Source organism: Dendrobates tinctorius, unplaced genomic scaffold (assembly GCF_039654945.1).
Source record: "Dendrobates tinctorius isolate UK_male_01 unplaced genomic scaffold, ASM3965494v1 ptg000206l, whole genome shotgun sequence".
Taxonomy (NCBI): Eukaryota; Metazoa; Chordata; class Amphibia; order Anura; family Dendrobatidae; genus Dendrobates; species Dendrobates tinctorius.
In genome coordinates this window covers 375,556-386,110 of record NW_027361873.1, presented here as the reverse complement: position 1 = coordinate 386,110, position 10,555 = coordinate 375,556, and the positions used below count along the sequence as shown (strand labels likewise).

General features: G+C 40.3%; 1 pseudogene; it reads right to left on the bottom strand.

Moving 5' to 3' along the window:
- Positions 1 to 1,983: 1,983 nt before the first annotated feature.
- LOC141057981 (zinc finger MYM-type protein 1-like) lies at positions 1,984 to 3,577 on the bottom strand (annotated as a pseudogene).
- Between the last annotated feature and the right edge of the window lie 6,978 nt (positions 3,578 to 10,555).

Sequence of the window (10,555 nt, the reverse complement as noted above, 5' to 3'; positions counted from 1 at the left end):
GGACAACGAGTGGGGAAGGAACTGAGATGGGAGTAAGGGGGGCTTATAATGGACATATTAGCAAGGGGATGGGGAGGAGGACGTTAGATATGGATGTAAAATAAATTGAGTGGTGGAGAAGGGTGCCAAGTCCCTGTTAGCATCTTCTCTCATCTTAAGTTCATTATGACACTATCAGGGACTTAAAATTTATTGGGGAGAGGAGGGGGTAAGGTGCATAGGACATGTTAAAATGGGAGATGACGCTGTCAGGGACTTGTAATGAATTGGGAGGAGGCAGAGTATACTCAGTACCTGATAGCTTCTTCTCCCACCCCCAATTCATTATGATGTTATCAAGGACTTATAATGAATAGAGCGACACAGGACGGGGACTAAAGCTATGTGGTGGCAGGAAGAACGCTGCGTAAAATGCATTTATTTTTTTCCACATTTTTGCCATGCTTTTGTTACGTATTTTCCCCCACTCATTAGTATGGGTGAAGTACACTGCAAGAATTGACATTATGCAAATTTTAATCTGCTGCAATTCTGCAAGGAAAAAATAAGCAACGTGTGCATGAGACTTCAGGAATCTCATTCACTTCGCTGTACTGTAAAACCTTGCATACTTGCATAATTTCCTTAAAATTAATTGGGGAGAGTCACAGAGACTGAATAATTTATATTATTGGGTGCTGGAGATTACAGTTAATGGGGGGCACAGTGCTGTTTATCACTTTATATTTTGATTGGTGCATGGCTAATAGTATATTCATGGTGGGGTACATATCTGCAGTGGCGTAGCTAGAGCTTTTGCCGCCCGGGGCTGTTCCCGAATTTGGCACCCCCCCGGCTCAATACACACAAAGGTTACCAAAAAATAGTCAGGACAACATGCACAGAAACAAAACTCTTTATTGTTTAACTGAAACTTTAAATTGTCACTTTGGGAGTAAAGTTGATTTCAATTGTTCTAGAATCTTACTTTTCTTGCCTTTCTGTTTGCAAAATCGTTGACAACATCATCAAAGTCTATTTTTTCACTCAGCTGATGTTCAATAGACAGAATGGCCATATTTCCTAAACGCATGGTGCTCATTGTGGATCTGAGGTAATTTTTAATCAGCTTTAACTTAGAAAAACTCCTCTCTCAAGTAGCAACACTTATAGCAATAGTGAGAAAAATTCGAAGGAGTATCATAATATTTGGAACTGAGTTCTCTAGATTATATTTTACAATAAACTGCAACAGTTCAAGGGGACTGTCCTCCTTCCATGTCTCTTTTTTGTCTTGTGTAACAGCAACAGAAAGAAAACTTTTAAGCCTTTTTCTCTCAATGAGGAACTCTTCCTTATTAATATCATCGTGATCTTGATTTAGCTGACACTCATACTTCTCGTCCGAAAGGTGTGATGGAGTAAGGAAGGCATATTTTTCAGCAAGAGCATGAAGCTGTTTAAATCTTGTTGTGATCTCCTGGATCACTTTGTCCAACGAAAGGTACATTTCTCTCATCAACTCCATTTCATACGGCAATTCAGCGTCTTGTGATTCTTCACCTGCCATCCTTTTCTTCTTTCTAGGACGGCGATCCATATCTATTCCCAAATCTTCACAAATTTCTTTTGCATAAGCTACTGAATGCTTAACTAATTCCTCTCTGTTTTCAGTTAAAAATGCTTTTAATGCTCCAAGTTTTGTGTCAGATTGTTGGATATATAATCCTTTGGTCTGTAGGTAGACCTGTGTGTCATTCATTTCTTTAAGCACAGATTCCCACAGGCCAAGAAAGCACAGGAAGGAAAAAGATTGTAATGCAGTAATGCAACAAGCAACACGCCAGCATCTGACCTGGTAACTCTATTTTCTTCTTCACCAGTTAAATGTTCTACAGCCTGTAAAATTTTGGAGTAATTTTTTTTTTACTGCACTCACAGCATCTCTCCGTGCACTCCACCGAGTTTGTAATACACGCTTGACACTTTGACCAGTGACTGAAATCAGAACATCCCAGCGATGGGTGGAAGAAGAAAAAATGTGAACAAACGCTCCACAGTTCCAAAAAATGTAACCGAACTCAGTGCAATAGAAGCTGCATGTACACCTGCCAAATTCAGAGAGTGATTTGTACATGCAACAAATTCAGCTTTTTTGTTTATTTCCTTGATGCGTCTCTGAACGCCAGTATGTTGACCAGCCATTACAGCAGCATTATCATATGCTTGTCCTCTACAATTTTGGATGTCAATTCCGTATTTTTCTAATTGTTGCAAAATCATAGTTGAAATACTCTCTGAAGTTTTACCTTTTATTTCAATGAAATCAACAAATGATTCCACAACCTTCACTTCATTTCCATTGATCATAACGTAGCGTAAAACTTGGCACATTTGATCCTTATGAGAAATATCAGGGGTGCTGTCAAATATCATAGAGAAATACTTTGCTAATTTTACTTGCTCCTCAACTTTGCTTCTTACTTTCCCCCCAAAAAATTTCTATAAACTCATTCTGAATTGTAGGAGACAAATATGATGTAGCAAACTTTTTTCCCAGCTTGATTCTTAGAATATGTTCACGTAGCACTGAATCATATTTCGCCAACAAATGAACTAATTCTAAAAAATTTCCCTTATTTCCAGTTGATTCAGGTTCGTAATCAGTCTCATGATGAATTACTTCTCTGTGACCCCGTAAAGCCAAATTTTGTTTAGCTAGGAATCTAATGATATCCAACAATCTTGAAAGTATCTCCCTCCACTTCTTCACATTATTTTCTACTTCTTCCTGTACTTTTTTATCAATTGTTACGCCACGTTGGAGTCTAATTTCCAACTCCTTCCATTTTGTGAAACATTCTACATGGGCCACACTAGATTCATGGTTGTATACTTTAGGATTAAGTTTCCAGCATGTGTTGAATCCATTCACTGAATCAAAATTAGACTGACTTGTTTCTGCATCTGCAAATAGTCTGCAACAAAAGCAGTAAAGGGCTTTTTTGGAAGGAGAGTACAGCAACCATGACCTCAACATTTTTTCATTATTTGGCAGAGTTTTAAAAAACCAGTTGCGTTTAAGTTTTCTGTTTTGTCCTTTGATTGATACACCCTCACGAACCACTTCAGCAAAGTCTGAGTCTAGATGCTGAACCACTGATCCACCTTGACATACCAGTAAAATCCTTGTATCATTATTAATTTTACTTGGCCAAAGACCAACATCTTTTAAGTCCTCATTGCTTCTTGAAGTTGAAGGAGCACTTGTGTCAATGTTTTGGTCATCACACTCCTCATTGGTTCTTGAAGTTGAAGGAGCACTTGTGTCAATGTTTTGGTCATCACACTCCTCATTGGTTCCTGAAGTTGAAGGAGCACTTGGGTCAATGTTTTGGTCATCACACTCCTCATTGGTTCCTGAAGTTGAAGGAGCACTTGTGTCTAATGCTGTGAATTTAGGAATCTCCTCAGCAACAGGAGTAGTGGTATCGCGGCTGAGATATTTTAGTAGTGCACCTTCATTTTTTTTCAATTCTTCCTCCTTAGCCTTTTTCTTTTTTCTAAACATTGCACCACTTTCTTTTCTTCGCTTCATTTTATCTAAGCCTAACAAAATAACATAAAAACAAAGTAAGGTCAGACCGGGGCCCGGGCAGTGCCATTGCCCAGGCCACCAAGATGGCACTCCTGCAGCCGGCAAGAGAGCGGGACTGGTTGCAGACACTGACTCCAGCATTCCCAGAATGACGTCATTTTCTGCCTACGTCTGGGTGCTGCTACACATAGTCCAGCCCTAGCCCTCCCACCAATTGACCTATCGGCCCGGCAGCGGAGTACTTGGTAAAGCCTGTACGCTGTAAAGGAGTTGGAGCCTGCCACTCGCATTTCTGAATGAATGTGCTGTGTGAGACGTCGTGGCTTTAGCCGCATCTGACACACGGCAAACCGGAAGTAACCCGGCTTGCCGTTTGCCGGAGCAGACAGGATGGAGACTGATCCTGTCTGCTGGGAATACCCCTTTAATCTCTGTGTACAGAAACCTATGCATTTTTTATAGCCTAAAACGTACACCAAAATAACAGCGTGAACCCAGCCTTTGTGACTTTTCTATGTCCCTTGTACCTTTATAAATCCCTATAAAGAAATGTACAATACCAGAAAGTAAAGGTCTGCTTCCTGCACGGTGCACCCCCTAAACACACACCAAGAATTATACAGCGCTGCTGGTTAGCCTTACAGATAGTAAGAGTAGAGTGAACATGTGGAGTATTCTCTTTTTTAGTCACTGTGTCACCCTCTGCATTATTTGCACACTTTTTACCTGCAACTCTAGAACTCACTAGTTAGGAAGAAGGAGCCGAACTGGAGCCGAACTGTCAACTGCCGCCCGCCTCACACACTCTGCCGTCGCGTCGTTCGGACCGCCCACTTCCCCGCAAGCTCCTTCATACCGCCAGAGCGGAGCAGCGGGGGGCGGGGCCTGTCACAGGACGCTTACAAGCTGTCTGCCCTGGAGCCGGATTGTAGTTAGAGCGTGAGTGTGGACCGCAGCGGACGGCTTCCTACATCTCCCCGCTAGGCGCCCCTGCTCCCGGGACTAACTTTAAGTAAATAGAAAAAAAAAATTTGCTGCACCACCGGCGGCCCGCCCCCGCACTGTACCGCCCGGGGCGGCCCGCCCCCCCCGCACCCCCCTTCCTACGCCGCTGCATATCTGTACTCAGGGGCGCAGTATGGGGGAGACATGTACTGTATGTATACAATCTATATGCCCTTTTTTATATTTAGGGCTGCGACAATCATCGTGACAAGACGAATCGTGGCTGGGAGATGTCGACATGAAGGTCTGACCAAATGGAGAAGAAACAGCAGAAAACGACTCTAATCAGACAAGATGTCAGCTGTAAGTGCCTGGATGTAAATATACTGCTCAAAAAAATAAAGGGAACACTAAACAATACAGTGTATTATTTAGTGTTCCCTTTATTTTTTGAGCAGTATATTATTCCGTATCTGCACTGTGTGACATGGAGTGATAACGATATCTGTAAATTAGGCCACAATCTCACATTTGTGTGAAATATCCATGTGCTGCCAGATTTTTTTTTATCAGACGGCACTCGGACTTGTAGAGTTGTATAGATCCAGTCAAACATCCTGAAAATCATGGCTCTGAGAATGAGATCTGTGAGGGACAGAGAATGTCCTGTTCTGATCCGATTATAAGGATCAGAATAGGACATGCTCAATGTGTTTGTAAAAGTGAACAGCACACCGATACTGCACACAGACATATACAGGAATGTACCCTTATATATGTAAAGCACAGTCCCTTAGTATATAGTGTATTCACTTATTAGGCTGGGGTCACATTTGCGTGAAACTCGCACGAGTCTCGGGTCTCAATACCTGGCACTGCCACCAGCACTCTGACCGGAGCACTCAGCTGCATAGAAATACATGCAACCGCACACTCCGGTCCCGACTGCCGGCGGCAGTGCCTGGTATTGAGACCCGAGACTCGTGCGAGTTTCTCGCAAGTGTGACCCCGGCCTTATTTATAGCTCAGTTGCTCAGTATTTATTGTACTCAATTATTAAGTATAGCACAGTCCCTTAGTATATAGTGTACTCACTTATTATGTATAGTGCCATCCTTAATTACATGGCTTACTCTTTTAATATATGTAAGACCATCCCTTATTACGTATCATCCTGTCTAGTTATATATGATGCCGTCCCTTATTATATAGCTTCCTCTGCTGTTATGTACAGTGTTGTACGTTGCATAGCGTATTGTTGTTATTTTTCAAAGGCACTGTGTAATAAGGGACCACAAAATACAAAAATACCTAATAATGTAGACTATGTAAGATATACCGTATATGTGTTGCTATATTTAAAAAATATATATATATATATATACATATATATACTGTATATATCTATAGCTCTGTTGCCATGAAAGGAGGGGGGCCCAGTCACATTTCTTGCACAGGGGCCCCAAGCTGTCAGTGTCCGCCCCTGGCCCTAATCATTGCATGTCCTGCAACATTGCGTGAAATAACATCCATGTTCAATGGACCATGTTCTAGTGGTTATAGAAGCCACAGAAATAAATCTTTGAATATTGTAAACTTGTTAACTGAAATGAAATTTTTGTGCAGCATGCTTAGATAAGATGACAAAACAATCAGATTTTCCTTTAAGAAATACCATACAATAAATAATTTTGTACCGTCAGGGGTGGCTTTTTGGTAAAATATGTAATTATTAGGTGTCTGTTTTTCCAACCTAGGCTGATTCTTCATCAGTAATCTTTATCTTAGATATCTGACCTTTCAATATACTATTTTAATCTGCTGTGAAGCTGTGTCATAAAAGAAACTGTAAGGGTGTTATTTCCAAATCAAGGAAATTTGTGTTTATCACCTTGCATATAAGTCCTATAAAAATCATAGCCTTCTTCTCTATATCATCTATATAAGGCTGCATTTACACTGGCCGATAATCCGTCAGAATCTAGTGTACATGACCCATCATTTCCGATAATTGTCTAATATGAATAGGTTCAGCAACTGAACAATATGTACAAAAATGTTAGTGTATGAAATTGATTACCTGAGCAAAAAAAAAATTTGCATTCAACTTTTTGAAAATTGTGTCATGTAAATGAAGATTCAACATTCAACAATGTGACCGGCGGCAAAAAGGAGTGGACATTGAAGTCATAAATAGGATTGATCTTAAAAGCAATAAATATTTCAGAAGCAGTTGGCGCATTGGAAGAATTACATATTCACATTTGGAGCGACTACATATTCATGATTATCGAAAAATGTTTTGCTTTTGCTAGATTTGATTTTTCTTTGCACAGTAACAGTAGAAATGTTTGTGTAATATTACTTATGGAATTTGAATGTTGAACATGCCTACATTTCACATCTTATCTTCATTGTCTGTGTGAACACAGTGCAGTGTTCAATGTTACGATTTTACAGTCAATTTATTTTAGCCATTTTATTCATGATTCTTGTCATATATAAACACTAGCCATTGTCTATATGTAGGGATACCACAATCTTTTATATTCTTTCTGTATATTTGCAGATAATCTGGTTATTTGAGAGTGATATTGATGTGTAACTGTACAATATCTTAACATTTGGTCATTGTTTACTAAATTACTACAGTCATGGCCAAAAGTTTTGAGAATGACACAAATATTATATTTTCACATGATCTTCTGGCCTCTGGTTTTTATGTGTGTTTGTCAGATATTTTTATCACATACAGAAATATAATTGCAATCATATTATGAGTAGCAAAAGGTTATATTGACAGTTAGAATGAGTTAATGCAGCAAGTCAATATTTGCAGTGTTGACCCTTCTTCTTCAGGACCTCAGCAATTCTCCCTGGCATGCTCTCAATCAACTTCAGGATCAAATCCTGACTGATAGCAGTCCATTCTTGCAAAATCAATGCTTTTATTTTGTCTGAATTTGAAGGTTTTTGTTTGTCCACCCGTCTCTTGATGATTGACCACAAGTTCTCAATGGGATTAAGATCTGGGGAGTTTCCAGGCCATGGTCCCAAAATCTCTATGTTTTGTTCCCTGAGCCATTTAGTTATCACCTTTGCTTTATGGCAAGGTGCTCCATCATGTTGAAAAAGGCATTGTTGATCGCCAAACTGCTCTTGGACGGTTGGGAGAAGTTGCTCTTGGAGATCATTCTGGTACCATTCTTTATTCATTGCTGTGTTTTTAGGCAAGACTGAGAGAGAGCCCATTCCCTTGGCTGAGAAGCAACCCCACACATGAATGGTTTCAGGATGCTTGACAGTTGGCATGAGACAAGACTGGTGGTAGCGCTCACCTGGTCTTCTCCGAATAAGCCGTTTTCCAGATGTCCCAAACAATCGAAAAAGGGATTCATCAGAGAAAATGACTTTACCCCAGTCCTCAGCAGTCCACTCCCTGTACCTCTTGCAGAATATCAGTCTGTCCATGATGCTTTTCCTGGAGAGAAGTGGCTTCTTTGCTGCCCTCCTTGAGACCAGGCCTTGCTCCAAGAGTCTCCGCCTCACAGTGCGTGCAGATGCACTCACACCTGCCTGCTGCCATTCCTGAGCAAGCTCTGCACTGCTGGTAGCCCGATCCCGCAGCTGAAACACTTTTAAGAGACGGTCCTGGCGCTTGCTGGTCTTTCTTGGGCGCCCTGGAGCCTTTTTGGCAACAAGGGAACCTCTCTCCTTGAAGTTCTTTATGATGCGTTAGATTGTTGACTGAGGTGCAATCTTTCTAGCTGCGATACTCTTCCCTGTTAGGCCATTTTTGTGCAGTGCAATGATGACTGCACGTGTTTCTTTAGAGATAACCATGGTTAACAGAAGAGAAACAATGATGCCAAGCACCAGCCTCCTTTTAAAGTGTCCAGTGGTGTCATTCTTACTTAATCATGACAGATTGATCTCCAGCCCTGTGTTAATGGAGCAATCACTGAAACGATGTTAGCTGGTCCTTTTAAGACAGGGCTGCAATGATGTTGAAATGTGTTTTGGGGGATAAAGTTAATTTTCTAGGCAAATATTGACTTTGCAAGTAATTGCTGTTAAGCTGATCACTCTTTATAACATTCTGGAGTATATGCAAATTGCCATTAGAAAAAATGAAGCAGTAGACTTTGTAAAAATTAATATTTGTGTCATTCTCAAAACTTTTGGCCATGACTGTATATGTATCACCATTTTTTAGTCATTTGTATTTTGACATTGATAGCTAATATTATTATTACTTTTCTATTATGAAATATTGTACTGATATCTTTTTATGGATATCTATATCCATGACTTTGATGCATTCGTTATTATGTATGGACATGGAATATTGAATTTATATCATATAAATAGCTATTATTATTATTATTTTTCTGAATATTGTATTGATGTCTCTTGATGGCTATTCATATTTATAGCTTCAATTTATTCATCATGTTTGGACATGGACTGGTGAATTTATGATCCTTTAGTCTTATAATTATGGCCTATTGATATGTATGGCCATGGAGTGATCACTTCATGGCTATGGTCATATGGCCTAGATATAGTGATTGATAGCTATGGTTATTGCTTTATATGGCAATGTATGGATGCCAATCTATGGTGATATCATTCTATTTTATTTATAGCTAATTGTGCTAATATGGCCATTAATGACTACTGTCTGCATTTTTTGCATGGCTGTAGAACATTTTATCGATATTCTTAAATGGCTATGATCGGTATGTGTTAAAACAATATTATTGTTTTGTATGCATGCGTGCCGTACTTTCTCCGTGCCCACCCACCATTAGCGTCTGAGGTGCTGGCTGACGTCAGGTCACATGACTGGTGTGCCGACGCTGCCCCCTCTGACGCGGATGCCGGCTGAAATGGATGTGGTACGTGATAGTGCATGCGTTAACTATGGCATTCTTTCTTCTTTTTTCACGGGTCCTTTCTTTTTCGGTCTGCCTTCTCCCGCCTCTCCAGTTGTGTGCACTGTGCTGAGATCTCCCGGCGCAACCTGGGTAGAGGCGGTCGAGAGCGTCCGCTATTGTGGTTGCCCTAGTAACTGACGCCACTTCCGGTTCATGCTGATTGGTTCCGGTTCTCCTTTTATACTCGTCACTTATATTCTGCGTCATGCCCCCTGACGAAGGCTCGCCGAAACGCGCGTCAGGGCGACGCGGCTGTGCTGCCATCTGTACTTTCTCTTCGATAGCATCTCCCTCGTGGTTCAGCAGTCCTAACTGGGTATGTATCGGGCATTACATCCTTTTATCCCTGTAATTCTGTACATGTTAGGCTGTGCTGACTGGGGAGTTATTATATCTATTTGTCTGGATATGTATGGATATATATTATGTTTGGTATATAACGCTGCTTGGGGTATTGGGGTATATATAACTATTTTTATGGTGATATATATGATATAATATCAAGGGAATATATATTTAAATGATAATTCGTCACTTGTACATAGAGATTGACGATTTTTGTTATGTATGGCAGTACATCTGTGTCCCGTCTGTTTTGGTTTTAATTTTAAACTGCACATAGCACTTTGGTGTATATCGCCCTGTATCTGCTGTATTTCTTGTAACTAATAAAATATTTGTATATTTGCATTATTATGGACTTGATGATCGTTCTTTCTTCTTTTGGTTGTGGATATATAAACACTAGTCTGACACTTTTTGTTAATCGTAAGCTACTTTCACATCTTTTAGCGTTTAACCCCTTCACGCTGCAGCCCATTTTCATTTTTGTGTTTCTGTTTCTTGCTCCCTTGCTTCCCAGAGCCATAAATTTTTTATTTTTCAGTCAATATGGCCATGTGAGGGCTTGTTTTCTGCGGACGAGTTGTACTTTTGAACAAAACCATTGGTTTTACTTATTGTGCACTGGAAAACGGGAAAAAACGAGTGCGTGAAATTGCAAAAAATGGTGCAATTCCACAACAGTTTTTTGGGGTTTTCTTTTACCGTGTTCACCAAATGCTAAAACTGACTGGCCATAATGGTTCTCGAG